The following is a 22,706-nucleotide window of genomic DNA, read 5'->3' as shown; positions in this document are numbered from 1 at the left end:
ATAGCCGCACACGGGAACCATAACCCTATCAAGCATTACCTAGATATCATATAGGTGATATCCATAGCCAAGGACACAAGAGGATAGTTCTATAGATTAATACACAGCATGTATAAAACATTTATTACCACCAGGAAGTAACACGAAACAACGTTATGGTAACCGATCTGCCAACACAAAGTAAAGACAAGCACCCATGCATCACATTGAAAACCGCCCCCATTGTTGCTTCCACGGTGTCAATGTACATACTCGTCACAGTAATGGTACTCCTCAAAAAAATGATTTAAACATAATGTTCGGTTACACCATGCACATCTGATTACTGCCACTGCACCACAAACATCACATATATGATTACTGTCACCACCAAAACAGAATGCCACTGGATTCTCAAATGGAGGTGGCCTTTCGGGAAGATACCCACTCCTATACCATGCGTATTGGAAGACGTGTCGAAACCTGGGTGAGGACAACTGGTTATGTGTGAGTCATTGTAATTTGATAATGTTATTGCGTATTTGGAGATTAATGTCACTGTGTAGTAACAGGACAAGATCAGAAAAACCGTCGCACGAAATTTTTCCAAATCCTAAATCCATACACATCTAATGGTTCGAGAGTGCCAGTCAATCCTTTAGGTATTGTCAACAGAGTAATGTTTTTGTCCCGTGGTGTCACCTCTCGCATAACAATATCACTATGTCCATTCCACGAATCCAATAGCAGAGCATGGAAACCTGAAGGGGGACACAGGGGTCAGATCACCACTTCAATCGGTCCTCATCTTGACATTTGAGGAGGGTTTTGTCCCCTAAAATAGTTTTTTAGCCGAAACAAAAAAACACGTATTTCTTCCTTTGGGCCCTTCTATACACCTTCCAAGTTTCATAGAAATCGGAGGGGGATACAGGGGTCAGACCCCTACTTCAATTTGTCCTCATCTTGACATTAGAGGGGAGGTTTTGCTCCCTAAAACAGTTTTTTAGCCGAAACAAAAAAATATGTATTTCTTCCTTTGGGCCCTTCTATACATCTTCCAAGTTTCATGGAAATCGGAGGGGGACACTTAGATAACCTCCCTTGAGTACACTCTTACGAAGAGGGATTGTCCTCGATCCCTATTGGTCCATACACTTTAACTCCTCCCTCACGTGACTTAAAGTTTGCACTGAGGAGTGATAATCGCGTAGCATGGAAACACAATAACTCCTTGTTTGCGGGGTTGATTTGGAGAGCGAAAAGTATCTCGCTCTAATTAATTTTAGCTGCTCATAACTTGGGTGCGAGTAACTCACTTCGGACAATTCGTTAAAGTTATGCGTTCTGTGGCTGTCTAAACTTAACTGAGGCGAAGATATATTTTTGGGCACGGTTGTAGTTTAAATTTTCATATTCGTCACATTGACAGGGAAATGTTCAAACTGTAGACTGGCTGGCGCGCTTGCAGGAGTTATGTCGTCTGCTCCGGTCTGTTATGTGCAGAGCTGTTGTTTTGGTTACGTGCCTGGGAAGCTGCTTACTCCCTCGATAACAGAGGATCGTTGTTCAGGACGAGGGCGAGAGTCGCGTTGGGGGTTTTAAATTTTAAAATGCTTGAAGTATCGTGATTAGCTGCATCTCATCGTTGGCCCCTGCTTCTCTATATTTCAACCATCAAGCCGAACGTGAATTGATGGTGACATGAGCCGAATGTAGACTGAATGGATTCAGAGTTTATTGCGGGAACACACTGGCTTCCTTCTCTTGAAGTAGGCCGGTGAATAAATATAGGCTAGCTTCGTGGGAAAGAATGCTGGTTCGTTTGAGACGGCTGTGTCATTTTCTGAGAGAGCAAAAAAATGAGATCTTGGGGAAGTGTGGAGAAAGACCGATGGTAATGGTAAATGGAAATTGGTACATCGGTCATAAACTTTACGTTATTTTACAGAATAAAATATTGAATGTTTGTTTCGTATGCTCAGAATATAGTATAAAAACTTGGAGCTTAACTGATGGGGTGGGGGGTGGGGTGGAGCAGAATATTTTCTTTTTTGAAGCTCATAGAAATATCATCCAGGACTATTTTGATAAATAGGTGTTACATTTGCAAAAATCATAAAATTACTGATTACTTTAGTCCTCGGGTTTCAAGAGGTTATCAAAAGTACCATTATCTCGTGAATCTCCATAAACCTAAAAAAATTGGGAGCAAGTGTCTCCTTTGCCCCCGTTAAGTTACGCCTATGATTGCTGCGCATAAATGCGTCGCTGAAAACCCATAACAGTTTGAAGAATCAATGATTCCTTCCCAGTAGACCGCAACAATGATGATTAAATTGAAACGGGACGGTGCATGGTACAGGTATCTGGATAACTTAGTGGTAGAAACTGTCGTCTTTAACTGTCTCTAAGTCATCGAGCAAGTGGGTAACAATATTAACGTACCATGGCATTGTTACATTGAAAATGGCATATGGGAAAAAATAGAAATTCTAGTAACATTTTTACATCACATAAATTGGTATTGAATTGAATTGATAGTATTTATGTGCGGAGTATGTTCTGAGAAGGTTCAAATTCGATAGCCCCCTTAAACACACCAGTACCTTCAATAAAACGATTTTTCCAGAAGTGGTCTATTTACTTTTAGGACATAACTTGTATAATATATAGGCTGTGTCCTAGAGAGCAGTAAGTTTACAGTCAAGAAACAAAGAACAAAATAGGTATTAATGTCGTTTTTTAGTCTGTGGTTTTACTCCCTACGCATCACAGTAATTAAGTACCAAGAGAAGTTTCTTCACTTCAACTGAATCTTAATCTTTTCTCGCTGTCGCGGCCGAATCAAGGACAAATAAGTGGGCAATATAACTAACCAACATATATTTACCCGTGATAGGACCTCTATAACTTTACACTTTTCACGGACGTCTTTTTACCTCATGACTTCCTTCTGACACTAACACTAAGGCACACGACACACAATATAACCTATCCTAACAAAATATTACCCAACCATTACACACTTATGTAATTTTGTATCTGCATTCATAAATATTTTTAATGTTGACCACTAACACACATTTACCACCTACTATTACTATCGTTTAATTTAATCTTACTTATCTCCTCGTAGAATGCTGTAAAACCGATTTTGTTTAGGAAAACCGAACAAATTTGGTTCTTCATGCCAATGTCACAGTGAATTACTGTAAACAAAAAATAAGGAAAATAAAGGATGAATCCAAGAAAAGCGGGGGAATCCGTAAAAAAAATCGCGGAACTGAAACACTGAGTTAATTTTCAGGCACCAGGGCATAAGCGCATACCTCCGAAAGTATGCGGGTGGAGGAGGGTTTATTTTGGGGTTGGGGGTTCCTTCTTGTCCTTGCAGCATACCATAAATGATCCAGTACTGAACACGGCACATCATAAATTTTATTTCTCTAAAAACCTGTATTACGGCACTGTTGATATAAATAAGAAGTTTAGGAATGAGTTACAATATAATCAGTTAATAATAATAATAATAAAAATACTACTACTACTACTAATAATAATAATAATCCAATTCACTGCACTCATAAGTACTTTTGGTATTATTATTATTGAAACTATTCATGCAGCTGATTATATGAATCCGAAACGCCTGTAGAGATTATATATGTGTGTAAAAACAAATTGACCCTTGCAATCAAGGGGCGTCTTATTTAAGTCATGACAACGACAGAGCGAAAAATACAAACATAAAGTTAAAAGTAAAGTGTTTCCCTGTGCATTGCACCATGCCATGAAGGAGTAAAGTGGGTGTGGAGTTTGGACCCCACACTTTCTTGATCACGGTAGAAGGTGGGGGTGATGTGATTAGCACCACGTCCATGGCCGCCTTTACCCCCCAAAGTTTTCTCCAGGTACCCACTTCATACGACGCTGGGTTGGCGCCGGAGTCGCTTGAACAGGTGGAAAATATACCGGTTCTCCTCCGTTGGGGATCGAACCCGGATCTCTCGCATGGTAGTCAGATTAAATCATTTACATTCAATTTGTTACTACAGACAAAAGTTCGCAGCACACCCGTGACCTTGTAGAGGCACACCGGTGCGAAACATAGATTTAGATAGAGAGCAATGGCGCCAAATTAAAAGTAATTCACAAATCGAATTCCACAAAGCTGTGGGGGCAGAGGCCTGCATAGTCTGGATTTTGCCTACCCACTTCCCGCTTGCCCGCGAGAACAGGTATACCTGCTCTCCGGCCCACGGCAACGAGTCGACTTGCGTCTTTACCCGCGTTCCTGGTCTTCAAGGCGCTCTGCGCTTACAAGGTAAATGGGCATTCATCAAGACCCGGCCACCTGCAAAACCTGCTGGAAGGAAACCGCATTCCGGCAGCGTGTCGCTCCAGGCGTTTCTTCACCACGTGGACAGCTGCAGCCAGTGTTGCCTACTCACGTAGCTCCTAAATCCTACTAAGTCCTAGGAGGAGCTCTCTCTCTTCCAAGGAGAATTTATATACTTAGCGATTTCAGTTCAGTGTAAGCAGTTTTTATCTTATTGCCAGGAAATGCACGCAATATTAAAGCTTCATTTATCTAAATGAATGATCAAGCAATCAAAAATCTCCTCACTGAAAACGAATTGTTTTTTATTGCATGGTGTCTTAACCAGGCACGCACATGGACGTCCGCTGGATTTTTTCCAGGGAGGGGCAACGAAGGTATTTTTTTCCAGGGGGGACAAACAAGGCACAAAAATAGTGTTGTTCCCTAAAAAAAACATTGCTTAAATTTGAATTTATGATGTTCATGCAATAATTAACACACATTATTGTGGCTGAAATGAAATTATATGTGTGAAATGTATAATTTTTGGTTGACTTTTCTTTTCCAGGGGAGTCACGGCCCCCTTCCGGACGCCTATGGGCACGCAGTGGCGCAACCAGAGGGGGAAGGGGGCATTGGTCATCAACCTTGGACGGAAATTAAGTCTAGCGAAGGGGCAAGGGTGGGGGTCAAACATTAAAGCACAAGAAAAAACAGGCTAGCAGAATTTAAAGAGTAGCAGGGCTAAAGGATACTCAAGATGGAATTAGTTTTCATATTTTTCTTGCATTTTCCTTCCAGACGGCCAAGGGCACCTGCAGAGGGGGAACGGAGGGGTAATTGCAACCCCTTTATTTCAAATTTTATGAAAGTAGAAACATATTTTAATATATTATACAGTCTCATCAAGTTCAATGCCGTAGCTAGGGGGTAGCTGGAGTCGGCCCTGGGCGCCGAAAGATCTAACTGGGAAAAGTTTTAAAACAGAGAATGGCATGGGGGTCCGTGATATTATTTGCTATTAATGTTGGTTTGTTACGAGTTGGATGAATTGATTATGTAATGTATTTAAATAATATATATGTTTAATGAAACTTTTATTATTTACACAATTTAGTGTTAGCATATGTACTTATTTTACGTCGCTCCATGTGAAGAGAAAATATTGTAGATGGAAATTTTACATGCCATATGTATGTATATTCGGAATGCATTTATCATGCAAATTCTTTCTTTCAAATACAGTTTGTGTGCTCGTTTTCCATTATTAGCTAATGTGAAATTGACGTGTTGAAAAAATATTTCTAATCCTCTGTTTCAACACAAATGCGTGAGAACCGACTTCTACCCCCTTTTTGCATGATTTATGAGGATAATAATGCCTTTGATGCTACTTTATTACTATTATTGTTATTGTTGTTGTACGCACTTTTATCCATGTACTTGCCACACCCCCCAAACGAGGGTAACGGCAATGCCCCTGGCCCTACCTGGTTACGGCCATGGTGTTTGCAGTAGAACAGTGCGTTGTTCGACTCGCGACCTCATCGTCGAACGTGACATGTTTCAGTCCTGCCCTATATATATACACACACACACACACACACACACACACACACACACACACACACACACACACACACACACACACATATATATATATATATATATATATATTGGTTGTTTACGACATATACTTATGATCCTGTGCCACGGAAAACCTATTTCAATGTGTGTGTGTGTGTGGGGGGGGGAGTTGCAACATTCGTAAATCTCATTTCAATGGCGATGTGGCTTACGAAGATTTGAGTTCCCTTCTAAGTAGTGAAAATCTATTGCAGTTGGCAACACTGCAGACAGGTGTGCGCCCGGTGCAGTTTGTACTCGAAGCAACTACGTCATGCAGAGGGAGGGGCGTGCAGTTGATTGAATGAACGCACTGAGACCTATTAGGTACCCGGCGGGTTTTCAATACCTGCCAAGAACGGTCTGGGCAGGTGGTCAGGCAAGGTGCTCAAGCGAGGGTGTTGCACAGGTTGCATGGCATTTCAGGAGCGATTCTCTGTGTGGGGGTAAAAAGTGACCTTCAGCCAGACACTGTCTCAACCTTTCCTAACGAGCGACGATACACCTTAAATATCTTGGCCTTTGATCGGGAGGTGATTCTCCGGTACCAACAAGATCTGCACGGAAAGAAATCGTGTGTATGCGTTCCCCCTTTCACCGCACCTCCACCACCCGAAACATCCCTCCTTACTCCACTTCTCCCTGTGTACCAAGAAGGGCGATAAAACCAGAGCGTGTGGGTGTGTAACGCGGACGCTATTTTTCTGCCACCTGGTGGGTGGGGTAAATAGTAAGCTCATCATATACGTTGCATTGAAATTTGCCACCCTGTGGGAACAAGTGAAAAACAAATCTGCCCACGTAAGGATGCTATGCATCAGGTTCTTGCATGTATTTTCTATTAGGTAATTCCGTTATCATTCTTCAAAAATTCAAGAGCAGTGATACGAAGCTTCTAAAGGTATTTTCGTAACGATTTCCTTGTGGGGACCGGATTTTGGTACCAACAAGTCGGTGTGGTCCCCACAAGGTGGATTCACAACTGATGAGTGAAGGTAGCATCTGCAAAAGCACACACACAAACAAACACTGACAGACTGGTTTCACGCTCTATTCCATATCAGTAATTCCTGAATGAGAGGAGGAATTTGCTGTTAAAATTGTAAAGTCAAGACATTGCTGTCTGCCATGAAGGTGTTTTTATTAAAAACAAATACAAATAATCTTCAACTACTATTATTGGACGAAAATCATTGATGTTATGTTTAGAAAACAAACGTAAATTCATTTGATTGATAATTAGATATTTGAATTATTTTAATCATATCAATAATTATTTTTCGTATTTTTCAAGATGCATTTTCTCATCCCTCTTACCTTTGGTAGCCACTCCTTCCTCCAATAAGAATACATTTACAATTTTTCTAATAATCTCCATTTTTTAATTTCCAACCCATTTTTCCTTGCGTCCTATATTATATGTTCACATACAAACGGAGGCACGCCACCCTATCTCCCCTTCCGGACTAACATGTGCGTGTTGTTCATTTGCGTTTGTGATTGAATCATTCAACTTATCGTCATTCATCCTCATCTTCGCGATTAGCCAAAAGTAACAGAAAATAGAAGTAAAATAAATGAAAGTAAATCAGCCAACAAATTATGCAAGCGCTAGACAAATATAAGCAATCACGTCTTTCCCTCGCAACTGGCTCCTCACCAGGAAGCAAGAGTGAGGTTCCATGCATAAACCTTCGCACACAATGAGTGCATAAAGCGCATGTGTCGTGGGGATGACACATCTCGTTTTACTCTTTAAATTAGAATTCTGAAACTTCATGACCTGAGTTCGAAGCCTGGTGAGACCAATATTTTCTTTAACTTTTTTTTCTTTCAAGGTGAAAAGTTACATGTGACATGTTTAGAAATTAGACTAAATTTCATCGGCTCAATTTGGCATTTACGAATGTGATTAATGCATAACATAATTGCGAAAGCCGCCAACTTTCAATTCAATAGCAAACATTGAGATGTAAAAAAGTAGTGCCAAAGAGAAACCTATATTTTTCGTTTTCAGGGGAAAATACACAAAAAAGAACATAATAATGACTTTATTTTTGTAAAAAATATTTAATTTTCAAAGTGACATGCTTCTGGCAATTTTTTTTTGTCTGCACCATGTCTCGCAAATCTATCGGCAGGTCACACTTCACTGTTGGAGAGTTTAAGGTACTAGATGTTATGAAGTTAGTACCTTCAATACAGATCTAGGCTGATATTTTTTATAGTTGTTCCATCATGAGCTTGACTTTTTATTTAAACCCGCTCATGCAAAGGGAGTCTCATCGGGTCTAGGCCTACAGTTTGAGGTAAATCCGAACCACAGCATACCTTCACCGGGTATCAAAACCCGGACCAACCGATTGGAAGGTGACGACTTTACCACTATGCCATCGGGGAGACCTTTGTTTCTATAATGTTTGTAGGCACGATTAAGCTAGGGAAGTATAAAATTGATTCTGTAAATACATTCATGAAACATAAAAAAACATAGTTCAATAATGAAAAAGTGAAATAGCCCATGTTGCTGCATAGTAAGGAGGCAAGATCATGGTTTTAATGGTCTGAATTAAATGCTCACCAAATATTGCAAACTTGATGAGTTCAGATAGGCGCCAAACTCAAAATTGCAGTCGCATTTTGAAATTAGTGACAGCTAAATTGCGACTGCATCAAGAAGAAAAATATTATTTAAGCGTCTCCAATATTGTGTAAATATTTTAGTTTCCTGATTGGGTTGTCCCAAGTCTCTTTCCCTAATAATATTTAAAATGGAGTTAAAAAATAAAGTTTATACAATATTCTAATCTATGTGCCAGACAACAGCACACACCACAGTCTTTTTTTAAAAGTATACATATTTGAGATGAGATCAAACTTTGTAGAAATAAATGCATAATTTTCAACACGGATAGGTTGGTGTAATTCCCTCAATAGAGGTAAAACCTCCAATTACAGTCTTGTGTATGAGTACGAAATTTTCTATTGTGTGAATTTAGCTACTATATATAGGGTAAATTCTGCTACATCTCATGAATAAAACTTGCTTTCTTGTCTCATAATACTAAAAGTAGTAAACAAAATCTCATCAGAGATTACAAACCGAGTAACACTGTAAAACTCACAATTGAGGACTAAAAGTGGTAACGTTGGGTAAAATTTTCGTTTTTTCCCCAAAACGTATTTCTTCACTTTTACAGGAGAAAGTACTTACCAAAATGAGATTATTTATACTTTAGGAAGGTCTTGGAAGTGTATTTTCCCCTCGCTTAATTTTTTTTGCCGGTAAATCATGTAATTTTTGGCATTAATGTCACTCCGATGCACGAAAGCTGTTCCCTTGATGTCCGTCTACTACGTGAACCAAATTTTTGCGTGCGTTTAATGACGTAACAACCGGTCAGTGTTTCCAAATACGCGGTTTTGTAACTGTGTAACAGTTCTAAAACGTAAATAAACGTGAGTTACTGTTCATCATTTCTGATTACGAACTTGCGACAACATGACGTGCACAGGATCAGTGGCGTGCTCAATGTGAGGTTGATGGGGGCTATAACCCCCCCCCCCCTTTCGCCCAGTATCTCTAAGGCTATTTATGAATGGTTCGTGGGGCTATCCGTCAATGGTTCGTGGGACTATTTATGAATGGTTCGTGGGGCTATCCGTCAATGGTTCGTGGGGCTATTTATGAATGGTTCGTGGGGCTATACGTCAATGGTTCGTAGGGCTATTTATGAATGGTTCGTGGGGCTATCCGTGAATGGTTCGTGGGGTTATTTATGAATGGTTCGTGGGGCTATCCGTGAATGGTTCGTGGGGTTTGTGGGGCTATTTATGAATGGTTCGTGGGGTTTTCGAACCCGAAAAAAATTCTAATTTTGAAAAACAAATTTAACTATGTTTGCCTAACTTAACAGAACCTAACCTAACCTTGCCGTGCATGGTTCGTGGGGCTATTTATGAATGGTTCGTGGGGCTATCCGTGAATGGTTGGTGGGACTATTTATGAATGGTTCGTGGAGCTATCCGTGAATGGTTCGTGGGGCTATCCGTGAATGGTTCGTGGGGCTATTTATGAATGGTTCGTGGGGCTATTCGTGAATGGTTCGTGGGGTTATCCGTGAATGATTCGTGGGCTATTTATGAATGGTTCGTGGGGCTATCCGTGAATGGTTCGTGGGGCTATTTATGAATGGTTCGTGGGGCTATCCGTGAATGGTTCGTGGGGCTATTTATGAATGGTTCGTGGGGTTTTCGAACCCGAAATTTTTTTTTCTAATTTTAAAAAACAAATTTAACTATGTTTGCCTAACCTAACACAACCTAACCTAACCTTGCCGTGCATGGTTCGTGGGGCTATTTATGAATGGTTCGTGGGGGTTTCCGTGCATGGTTCGTTGGGTTTTCGAACCCGAAAAAAAATATTTTTCTAATTTTAAAAAAACAAATTTAACTATGTTTGCCTAACCTAACACAACCTAACGTAACCTTCTCGTGCATAGTTCGTGGGGCTATTTATCAATCATTCGTGGGGTTATCCGTGCATGGTTCGTGCGTTTTTGGAATCTGGAAAGAACTACAAAATCAGTAACACCAAAGTAGTTATTTTTCTATGAAGAAGGTTGCAACACTGCATAACCACTGATCATGGACAACGCTAGTCAAGATTTCTCCGCCATATCGCATGTAACGCAAGCGAAAGCGAACAATATAAAAATTCTCGATATTTCTAAAATTGACATTATTTGCGTGGAAAAAACGAAACGCGAACTTGAAGAATCCTTAGGAATGCAGAATACGTAACTATCAATGTGAAAAATACGAAAATAAGGGAATTAGAGACGTTTGGTGGTTACTGAAATTTTAATGCTCACAGACTATAAGCTAATGTTGTGCGTGTATATTATTGAAGACGATCGAAGACGTGCTTTTGTGCAATGTTAGTGTTGCCAACCCCTAATGATATTCGTTCTCTAACTTCTGTCAACATAGCAGATTCTTGTATGTGGCGACGAATCTTATATGTCAATGGCACATAAATAATTATATTTTTAAACTAACTGTTTGAAGAAGGGTGGCTTTTCAGGAAAATGTGAAGACATTCATCCAGCCTGTACTGATTTTGGGAGCTTTTTTTTATCCTTCTTTCGTGTTCAAATTACAATCTAGAAAAGCAGTTTGCATACGTAAGAGAAAGTAACGAAAGTGATCCTGAAGTCACATCATTCGGGCCGTGATAGATATTCTTATTGCCTTGGATTGTTTATTTCCTCCAGTCGCATTTTGTTAGCTTCGCTTTTCTTCCCTTTTAGTTAATCGCGACGAAGAAGATAAATGATGATATAGAAAATTTATGAAGGGACACTCGCAAAGAACACCCACGCTCAGGTCGGAATTCGAACCCGGGTCCTCTTGGTGAACGTCGACTTCGCTGTTACGTTAATCTAGGGAAAGAGGTAATGGAACCACCTCCCCTCTGCTTTCAAATGAACATTAGCTATTCGCAAGCGAAGGGATTGAGGCAGTTTTTTTCTTTTTTTGGATTAGTTATGGGATACTGATTGTCTCGTACTTATTTTCCTGAATTTCCCACCGCCATTCTCTTTTAAAATTGGATACTGCATTGCATTAATGAATAAAATGCAAAGCTTTCCTGTAACCATATTTTTTCACTCGGCAAGTCAGAAAATTCACTGCATTCGGTGAAAAACTTTCGTGGTAAGCAACACTGCATAGTGCTGTTTTCCCGAACCTTTACTTCGGCTGTACTGCCACACTCGATCGGTTCCGAAGCTGATCTTTAACTCAAACGAGTGTGCCAGATCTTGTGAACAGAACTGTACATTCTCCATATTTTGTACGAAACTTAGGTTTTTCTTCCTGTCATAGACAAGAGTAAGCGAAATTGAAAATTACGGAGTAATGTAGTTCTGACTTCGTTTTCTGGTCGGAGTGCTGATGGTCTTGTCGATTCACCCAGCACCGTAGCGTAAACAGAAAGTCTAAAAACACTTATATTTGTAAAGTAAGTCTTCATCCCAAATTATGTAAATTAAAATGCTAGTTACGCCCTATATTGACAAAGTAGTTTTACTTTAACTGGAAATAGAATAATTTATTTTTATCGTGAACGGGAATTCCCTGGCTTGTTCGCTGTCTGTGAAAGCTTGCTCTCCCCATGACGCTACAAGGCAGCGTGGCTCGCGAGCGCGAGGTTCGTGGTGGTAGAGCTTTGTTTGGTATTCGTGTCCTGTGCAGAGATCAGATTTATGCAAGAAAGTGCCTGATTGGACTGATATGCAAGAAATATTGAGTTCTTAATCGTATCATGCCGAACTGGTGTTTGAGTGAAAATGAAATCATCGGTAAGGTAGGAACCACTTTTGTTCTTTCTTTCTTATAACACTCATTTCTAAAATTTTTTAAACTCTATTTTCCTTTGTAAGTAGCAGTGGCAAGTGGCAGCAAAATTTGAAGATTTATGAAGTTAATGCTAAGAAGTTGTTGAAACGTTATTTAATGTATTAACACTCTCGTCGAGTAGACATTTTTTATGCAGGCGACACAAGCGAAGAGGTAGGCCGTTTCGTTTACCCTGAAGAGGAGAGGGCTTTGAGAGTACAATGCATGGGAAGACTTCTTCGGGGTTTAGGACAAAGAGTGTTACGGGGTTATTCTCGTGGGCCATGTCCGGTTAATGTCTGGCGGAACAAGCCAGTTTTGTCACATTGGATTGTCAGAAAAGAGCTAAATCGCGCCTAAAAATTGGGATTCTATTTCTCTCGAGCAATTACAGTTACTTATTATAACCTGTTTATATGTTATATAGTAACCTGTCGTGTTGCCATCATAGTAGGGTCCAAAACAAGGATGTTATGTCCACGTAAAGGTGTCCACTCACACGAAGGGCAGATCAAACTACAATGTGACGTTTTGTATTCACACTGAATGTGAGAGGTCACCTTTACCTTTGTATTTTCTTGATAGCTTCCGCAGCGTAGTGATCGTCCTAACACGTTACGAACCCAGGTGACCTGATTGTGGTCATGTCAATGTTTCTTGATCCTCTAATTCATCAATTCCATTCGCCTTACATTATCATCGTCACGATGAGATGAAAATAACCAAAATTTAAATTATGTTTATTTGCACATACAGATGTCAGAAATTCATTTATCTGCAAAGCCAAGGCTGTATTTAATTACAACCATTCATTTAGTTAGACAACAGATAACAATGGTGTTTTCCTCGTTGCAAGGAAGTCTTGCTCCTAAAAACTAAGTTGGCAAAAGTACGTAGTTCGTACCAAACTGACAGTCGCTGAAAGTGCAACATCCTGTCGTCTGCTCACGGCACATACTGACCCGAAAATGATGGGTTCTTCTTCCCCTTTTCACCTCAATTGCAAAATAAATAAATAAATTTAGAAAATAGGGTTGAAAAATTGACAACAGGGTTCGACCACTATTCGTTGGATTTTCGCGATGTCTCATGATTGGTAGTTCTTTCTAGAGGTGTGTGCATAAATCACTCAGGGGTTAAAGGAAAAAACAACAGAAATAAACAAAAATCTACATCGATGTAATATGGTGGGCAGGAGGAGATAACGTCTAACAGACATACAAAATTGTCGTACTGAAAGCCGGTAACAACACTTTTGAAAAACGTCATGCCACTGGCAAGTAAAGAAGCGACTAGGAGAGACATTGAACCACTCTCCATGACATAATCCCCGCCCCCCTTTACACATTCAAGCAACTAATGGATATTATCGCACTTTTGTGCCTACCCTGCTAGGAACTCTACGCTTCGCCACTGGTTGTGGACCAGGATATTTTTTAGGTTGGGGGTAAAGGTAAAGTGCTCCCCTGTGCTTAGCACCACGCCACGAAGGCGTATAGGGGATGTGGGTGTAACGCCCCACACTTTGTTGATCCGGTCGTGAGTGGGGGTGATGTGATCAGCATCACGCCTTTGACCGCCTTTACCCCCCCCCCCAGGGTTTACCCCAGGTACCCATGACATTCGACGCTGGGTGGGCGCTGGGCCCGCTTCCAACGTTAGAAAAGTTCCCGGATTTGAACCGGCCGGGGATCGAACCCGGGACCTTTAGCATGGTAGTCAGCCGCGTTAACGACTTTTATTAAAATTATTATTATTTACATTTCGTTGAAACTATTACGTATTATTGTACATGTTATACATTTCAGGTCATTATAAAGTGAACATTACATTTAGGAAATTTGCATATAACATATCTCTTTTACAACGAGGGATCATTTGGTATTCCAGGTGCAGGTGATTGATAAATTGGGTGTGAACATCTTGTTGCCTATATATGGATACAAAAAGAGCATATTGGCCTAAGAGCCATTGTACACTGTGACGTTTTGTTTTTGGATAATATGCAAAGGAAGGATACAAAAGAATATTTACTGAAATGTTACGTTCTGATGTACGACAAATTGAACTCAAAAGTTTTTTGATATATATATCCATAATTTTTGGATTATTTGACATTCACTAAGCTTCTGCACTAAATTAAATTGTACATTACATGTAGCACACATTGGAGTATTTACTAATTTTATATCATAAAGTTTAACTCCAGTAATGAATATTTGGTGTACAATTATATACCACACTGATCTGACTCTTAACGTAAAGTGGCGTGCCTGTATATTATTCCATACTTCTGGCCAATTGACTCTTGGATTCCGATCTACAATTTTACACTGTTTTTGTGATAGTGCACACATTCTTCTATATATTTTCGACGTCTCTTGCGTTGGAAGGATAGGAGATTGTATTAAAACGTAACTGATGTTCACTATGGTATTCTTAAAATACCATAATCTGTCCGGAAGTCTTGTAACATCAACGGGGGCCTCCATTTGAATGTTGTCCAAGGCGTTTCTCAGAACTTTACTAGTGAGGCTGTTAGGGTGTTGAATCAGTGTCGTTACATCAGTTTGAATACGTAGATCCTGGCTTTTATATTCCACGTTTACAAGGTTCATTCCCCCTTCTGCATAGAGTAAACAAAGCGTTGCGTGATTTACACGCAAGATTTGACCGTTCCAGACAAACCAGTTCACAGCACTCTTGAGCTTATTAATATCCAGTTGCCGCAACGGGAGGATTTTTGCTACATACCACACCTTGGAGAGAGCATACACCTGTATAAACGTCACTCTTGACTGTATACTAAGTATGCGAAATTTATTCATTTGTAGAACTGCTTTAACACCATTTATCACTCTGTCATAGTTTAACTGGATCATTCGTTGAAGGGAGTGCGCGAAAATTATTCCAAGTATTTTTATCGTTGGAACAACATGAAATTCTCCGCTCTGAGGGTAACTTATATCCAGGTTTAAATGCATAAGAGTTAATTTATTCTGATTTACTGTGAGCCCTGAAAGGGAACCAAATTCCTGTAATACTTTAGACGTTGCAGCAATATCAGACTGCGTATTTATTAATACATTGACGTCATCAGCATAGGCCAACACCTTAATGTTTGTAGATTGTATGGTGATGCCTTGTACTTGCTTTTCTAATGCAGAGAGGAGGGGTTTCAATGAAATACAGAAAGCTATCATCGATAATGGGTCACCTTGTCTTACTCCCTTGTGAATAGGAAGTTCTCTTGTCATAAATCCATTTATTTGTATTTTGGATGTTGCGTTACTATTAAGGCTTTTAAATGCTGACAAAAAATGTCCACATATACGATACTTTTGAAGCACATTAAATATGTAATCATGGTGTACCGAGTCAAATGCTCGTTCAAAATCTATTGCTAATATAGCATTATCATGGTTATTGCTATTGACTCTATAACAGGTAAGCACTTCACGAAGCGTTTGTAAGACATTTGTTATTTTCTTGTTCATACAAAAAACATATTGTGTATCTCCAACTAGTTTTTTCTACATAGGGCATAAGTCTGCCTAGCATACAGCGAGAGAATATTTTATAATCAGTACATAGGAGGGTAATGGGTCTATATTGACCAATTTCAGTGGGTTTCACACATTTTGGTATTAAAACTATAATCCCATTTTATACCTTAAGAACACTGCATTTATCCATTCAGTTATTGTTTTTCCCATCAACGTCCAAAATGTTTTGGCAGAGTTTGTTTGGTATCCCATCCAGACCGGGTGCAGAAAACGGCTGCCCCGACCTAACCGCTCGGAATACTTCTTCGCTTGTGTAGTCGTTATTTGATTTCTCACGTTCCTCATCGTCAAGGACCCCGGAAAAGGATTCCAAGTTATAAGTCAAATCTACATTATGTGTTATTGGTTGAGAAAATTGATTCTCAAAATAGTTGTAAATTCTATTACGTATTTCCGGGGCTGTTTTTACTTTAATTCCAGAATTATCGTTTATTTCACTAATAAATTGTCTTTTCGCATTGTGTCTTTCTTGCAGCTTATATGTAGATGCAACCTCTTCTTTGTCAAAGTGGGGGAGCCTGATTTTTGGATTATTTGACATTCACTAAGCTTCTGCACTAAATTAAATTGTACATTACATGTAGCACACATTGGAGTATTTACTAATTTTATATCATAAAGTTTAACTCCAGTAATAAATATTTGGTGTACAATTATATACCACACTGATATGACTCTTAACGTAAAGTGGCGTGCCTGTATATTATTCCATACTTCTGGCCAATTGACTCTTGGATTCCGATCTACAATTTTACACTGTTTTTGTGATAGTGCACACATTCTTCTATATATTTTCGACGTCTCTTGCGTTGGAAGGATAGGAGATTGTATTAAAACGTAACTGATGTTCACTATGGTATTCTTAAAATACCATAATCTGTCCGGAAGTCTTGTAACATCAACGGGGGCCTCCATTTGAATGTTGTCCAAGGCGTTTCTCAGAACTTTACTAGTGAGGCTTTTAGGGTGTTGAATCAGTGTCGTTACATCAGTTTGAATACGTAGATCCTGGCTTTTATATTCCACGTTTACAAGGTTCATTCCCCCTTCTGCATAGGGTAAACAAAGCGTTGCGTGATTTACACGCAAGATTTGACCGTTCCAGACAAACCAGTTCACAGCACTCTTGAGCTTATTAATATCCAGTTGCCGCAACGGGAGGATTTTTGCTACATACCACACCTTGGAGAGAGCATACACCTGTATAAACGTCACTCTTGACTGTATACTAAGTATGCGAAATTTATTCATTTGTAGAACTGCTTTAACACCATTTATCACTCTGTCATAGTTTAACTGGATCATTCGTTGAAGGGAGTGCGCGAAAATTATTCCAAGTATTTTTATCGTTGGAACAACATGAAATTCTCCGCTCTGAGGGTAACTTATATCCAGGTTTAAATGCATAAGAGTTAATTTATTCTGATTTACTGTGAGCCCTGAAAGGGAACCAAATTCCTGTAATACTTTAGACGTTGCAGCAATATCAGACTGCGTATTTATTAATACATTGACGTCATCAGCATAGGCCAACACCTTAATGTTTGTAGATTGTATGGTGATGCCTTGTACTTGCTTTTCTAATGCAGAGAGGAGGGGTTTCAATGAAATACAGAAAGCTATCATCGATAATGGGTACCTTGTCTTACTCCCTTGTGAATAGGAAGTTCTCTTGTCATAAATCCATTTATTTGTATTTTGGATGTTGCGTTACTATAAAGGCTTTTAAATGCTGACAAAAAATGTCCACATATACGATACTTTTGAAGCACATTAAATATGTAATCATGGTGTACCGAGTCAAATGCTCGTTCAAAATCTATTGCTAATATAGCATTATCATGGTTATTGCTATTGACTCTATAACAGGTAAGCACTTCACGAAGCGTTTGTAAGACATTTGTTATTTTCTTGTTCATACAAAAAACATATTGTGTATCTCCAACTAGTTTTTTCTACATAGGGCATAAGTCTGCCTAGCATACAGCGAGAGAATATTTTATAATCAGTACATAGGAGGGTAATGGGTCTATATTGACCAATTTCAGTGGGTTTCACACATTTTGGTATTAAAACTATAATCCCATTTTATACCTTAAGAACACTGCATTTATCCATTCAGTTATTGTTTTTCCCATCAACGTCCAAAATGTTTTGGCAGAGTTTGTTTGGTATCCCATCCAGACCGGGTGCAGAAAACGGCTGCCCCGACCTAACCGCTCGGAATACTTCTTCGCTTGTGTAGTCGTTATTTGATTTCTCACGTTCCTCATCGTCAAGGACCCCGGAAAAGGATTCCAAGTTATAAGTCAAATCTACATTATGTGTTATTGGTTGAGAAAATTGATTCTCAAAATAGTTGTAAATTCTATTACGTATTTCCGGGGCTGTTTTTATTTTAATTCCAGAATTATCGTTTATTTCACTAATAAATTGTCTTTTCGCATTGTGTCTTTCTTGCAGCTTATATGTAGATGCAACCTCTTCTTTGTCAAAGTGGGGGAGCCTGGTACGAGTTTTTACACCTTGTCGTCTTTCAGCTGTCATTCGCAGCAGTACAACTTGTACACGTTTTACCTCTGTTTGCACTTGTTTCCCTTCAGTGGCTTCATGTATAAGTTCACGCAGCGAACGGTAATAAAAAATATATTTATTATTCCAGTCACTAGAACGTTCCTTCCAATAACTAAGACAAAACAGTTTTATGCCCGGTTTAAGAATTTCATCCCACTGTAACGGTCTGCTTCGATGGTTCAAAAATAATAAGCTACCAAAACTATAAACATTAGAGGCCGTGATCAAAATATTAATATTCGCAGAACCCTTACAAAATTACTAAAGTTGGAAACGTCGTGAGGTATTTGCCGCGCTTGTTCACAGCACCTCAATTTCATTTAATGCAAACTGGACCCAATAAATCTATAAGAAGGACTAAGCGGTGCCTTCAGAATTAGCCATTCGTAAGCCTCCAGGTTTTCTCTCCTCGGAGATCATTCGTCATCATTGGCGTCGTCTTTATATTGATCTTGTGGGACTTTTGGTCCGTTCTTCAAAAGGAAACACCTTCATTTTGGTGGTGGTCGATGCCTTCTCCATCCTATTTGTTCTGCTACTTATCTTCAGGTGGTAGACAAATTACGTTCCTTATTTCTTACCTTTGGGGCAGGTGTGAACTCGTTTCGGATAACCCTTCATACTTTAGATCTCGTCTTTTCAACAATTTCTTATTTGAGTCTCAAATAAAACATATTTATACGAGTGCCTATTATCCAAATCCATCTTTGGCAGAACGTTTTATACGCAATCTAAAGACCTCCCTTCATTGTTATCATTCGGATGACCATACAAAATGGGATGTTCATCTCCAAGATGTAGCTTTCGCCTTTAACACTGCAATCCATGATGGTATCCAGACATCGCCGTCTCAAATTCTTTTCGGCCGAGACATTGATGGACCCATGAATTTTCATTGGGACCTACAATCTGAGGTGGAATTAGCCGGACCTCCTTCTCCTGAGCGGGCTGAATGCTGGGCACAGGCATATCACTGTTTACAAAAGGCCTGGTATGTTCGTAAAAATAAATACGACCCAAAACGTCAAGATTGTAACTTTAAGGTTGGCGATTTAGTGCTATATCGCACTTTTCCGCAGAGTAACGCTCTTCAAAAGGTTTCAGCTAAGCTACAAGAGCGTTGGTCTGGTCCTCTCCAAATTTTTAAATTTTTAGGTCCTGTCACGGTTCTTCTGGTTGATCCGGATACTCAAGCATTTTTACGTAAGGTGCATATTTCCAATATTAAACCTTACCATGTCCTTGATTCACCTCCACCAGATTTAAAATCTTCAAATGCATTGGCTACCTTTTTCTTGACCAATCACAAGTACATTAAACTAGATCTTCATCTAACGGGCATATGATTAGATACTGTAGAAAGAGACTTTCAAGATTGCGTACGCAAACTTGTTTAGTGTATGTATGTGTATAATCTTTATATTTTTTTTCTTGCAAGGTGTGTACCTATGATATACTGTTGTCTGTTTTCCATTTTAATAATTAGTCATCATCATCTGGATTTTTTTTTAAAATTGTAATGCTCTGTAATATATTTGGATAACAGGTAATATTGTATATTTGTAGTGTGCCATATTTCTTTCATTCTTTTGATCTTTTCAATGCTTTTCATATCTTTCATATAAATGTTTGGTGCCTCACCATTTTTTCTATGCAGGGTTAACAGAAACTATAGGGACAAACTTCAGGAGTTGATTCCTGACAGGTAAAGAAACAAAAAAGTTCATATCAACTTATGTCCGGAAATGGACGGTGAGTCTGCAATAAAGCAATTAGTACTGGTACACATTACATGCCATGACTTTCATCCATGTTACAAGTGTTCAAAGTGGCTTCCATGGGATGCAATGCAAGCGGCAACACGTCGCATCATGGATTGCCTCACTCGTTCGAATGTTCCAGCCTTTACCCGAACAGCGTCCAGGCTACACGGACACGCTGTTCAAGGGTCTGCACATCAGGAACTGCCTCAGCATACACATAACTTTTCAGATGCCCCACAAGTAAACTTCAAGGGGTTTAAAGTCCGGTGATCGAGCGGGCCATGACACAGGTCCTCCTCGTCCGATCCATCTTTTGGGGAAGATGTTGTTGAGGTGTTGACGAACAATAATGCGAAAGTGGGCTGGCACTCCATCATGCATCAGCCACATTACCTGTCGTATTGCCAAAGGTACATTCTGAAGCAAATGAGGCACAGTATTCTGCAGGAAATCCAGATACGTCTGTCCGTTAAGGCATTGTGGAAGAAGAAAATAGTCCAAATAGATCGTCGCCAATAATCCCTGCCCAACTTTGATGCTAAACCTTTGCTGATGAGACGATTCAACCATTGCCCGAGGATTACTTGTAGCCCACAGATGACGATTGTGTAGGTTGACGATACCATCTGTACCAATGGTCGCTTCATCTGTGAAGAGGACTGACGACAGAAATCACAATATGGTGGTGACCTGTTGCAAAAACCAGCAAAAATAAAACCGTTCCCTTAGAGGAAAATCCGCTGGTGATAATCCCTGCACACGTTGCAGGTGATAGGGGTAGTAACAGTTTTCATGCAGGATACACAACACCGTCGCTTGACTTACACCATGCTGGCGGGCCACTTGCCTAGAGCTTATACTGGGGTTGTTCTCAATATCGTATAGTACATGTTCCTCTAGATCTGTTGTACGCACATGCCGCGGCCGCCCTCCATGTTCGCCTGTATGAAAGAACCCTTGCTTACACAAACGCCCATAAATGGCTGCAAAGGTTTTGTGGTTTGGGTGGTGCTGTCTGTCCGGGTACATGGTTCGATAAATCCGTGCGGCCTCTCGATCATTTCCATCTGCTTGACCGTATACGAGGACCATCGCTGCTTGATCCTGGTATGAATAACGGACCATGGTGCTTCGACGTAGCTCCAATCATGCAACACGAAAATGCACACTGTGAGTGTTGTTATAAGAGGGTGATGTCATTCTTCAGTGCCATCTACCTTGGGAAATATGAGTTTCCGGACATATGTTGATATGAACTTTTTTGTTCCTTTACCTGTCAGGAATCACCTCCTGAAGTTTGTCCATATAGTTTCTGTTCACCCTGTATATTATCAGACCTTTACTTAACTTTTGCTTATAAATTTTCAATTTCAACTTGAATGTACTTTTAGCTTAAAGAGCCTTTCATTTAGTCATTTCTTTAAAATTTTGCTTGAACTGTAATAGATGCTCAATCCTTGTCCTTTCAATCTAAAAAATTATTTCCTTTTTCTATTTCTTTCCTATCACTTCTTCGTTTCACCTTTTTAATTTTTGGTTATTTTTACTTTCATGTCGTTAAATAGAGAATTGTTCGTCCATTACAATTTGCCGTACCGACTGGCAAAATATAGGAAATATGGGATATGCATGCTTTACCTACTTCATGTCGTTCAACATACAGCGTCATGTTCAACGTCGATTATGGTTTTCTTCAACAACAATATATACCGACATAACTAAGAGATTCACGAAGGCACGGTATGGTATAGTTCTATAAGGGTACCAGCAAACATTCTATTTTAGGAATTTAAGTGTGGAACATTTAAAATATGTTAATTATGATATAAAATTTGTCACCATTTTTTCATTGGAATCAATGATACTTCATTCATATTTTGTTTCTCCATTTAGAAATGATTGCAATCAAATCAAATCACATCATTCATTCATAGTCATCCATTATTTGAAAATTATATATATCTTTTTCAATATTTAATCATATATTGGTATTATGCTATATTGGCACATTTTTACATGGCTTTCATTCAATTTATATATTTATATTTTTAACTTATGCTAATATTTTTGCATTTTATTCGCTTTGTCGAATACACTTTTGAGAAGTGAAAATTTGGTGCTGGTTTGTTAAACGTTTATTTATTTTATAGCATTTAGGTTGTATCTTTTGGGTAAATATATTGGAAATCTAATTCATGTTTATCAACTTCCTAAGTTAGGATGATGCCGAAGGTTTTCTTTTTAGCCAGAACGGGGAGATTTGTAGCGATTTTCGGTAAAAACCTGGTTTATCTGTATAAAGTTACCGAAAATCCTATAATCTTCAACACCGAGTGTTGCTTGCGGTAATCCGCTCATGTTACGAAAGAAAAGTTTTGTAGTTCTGGAAATTTCCTATTGGTGGCAGCACCTGTTATGCTACTTCGGCTGCTTTCTTAATCACGCCAGTTGGCATGACGTAACCTGACATAC

General features: G+C 39.3%; 1 pseudogene; it reads right to left on the bottom strand.

Moving 5' to 3' along the window:
- Window positions 1–239: 239 nt before the first annotated feature.
- Window positions 240–22,706, bottom strand: part of LOC145983591 (uncharacterized) — a 28,822-nt pseudogene continuing 6,355 nt past the window's right edge.

The sequence above is a fragment of the Lepisma saccharinum genome, chromosome 2, assembly GCF_977018435.1.
Source record: "Lepisma saccharinum chromosome 2, izLepSacc3.1, whole genome shotgun sequence".
Taxonomy (NCBI): domain Eukaryota; kingdom Metazoa; phylum Arthropoda; class Insecta; order Zygentoma; family Lepismatidae; genus Lepisma; species Lepisma saccharinum.
Note: the sequence above shows the minus strand (reverse complement) of the source record. Positions and strands in the feature narration are given on the sequence as shown.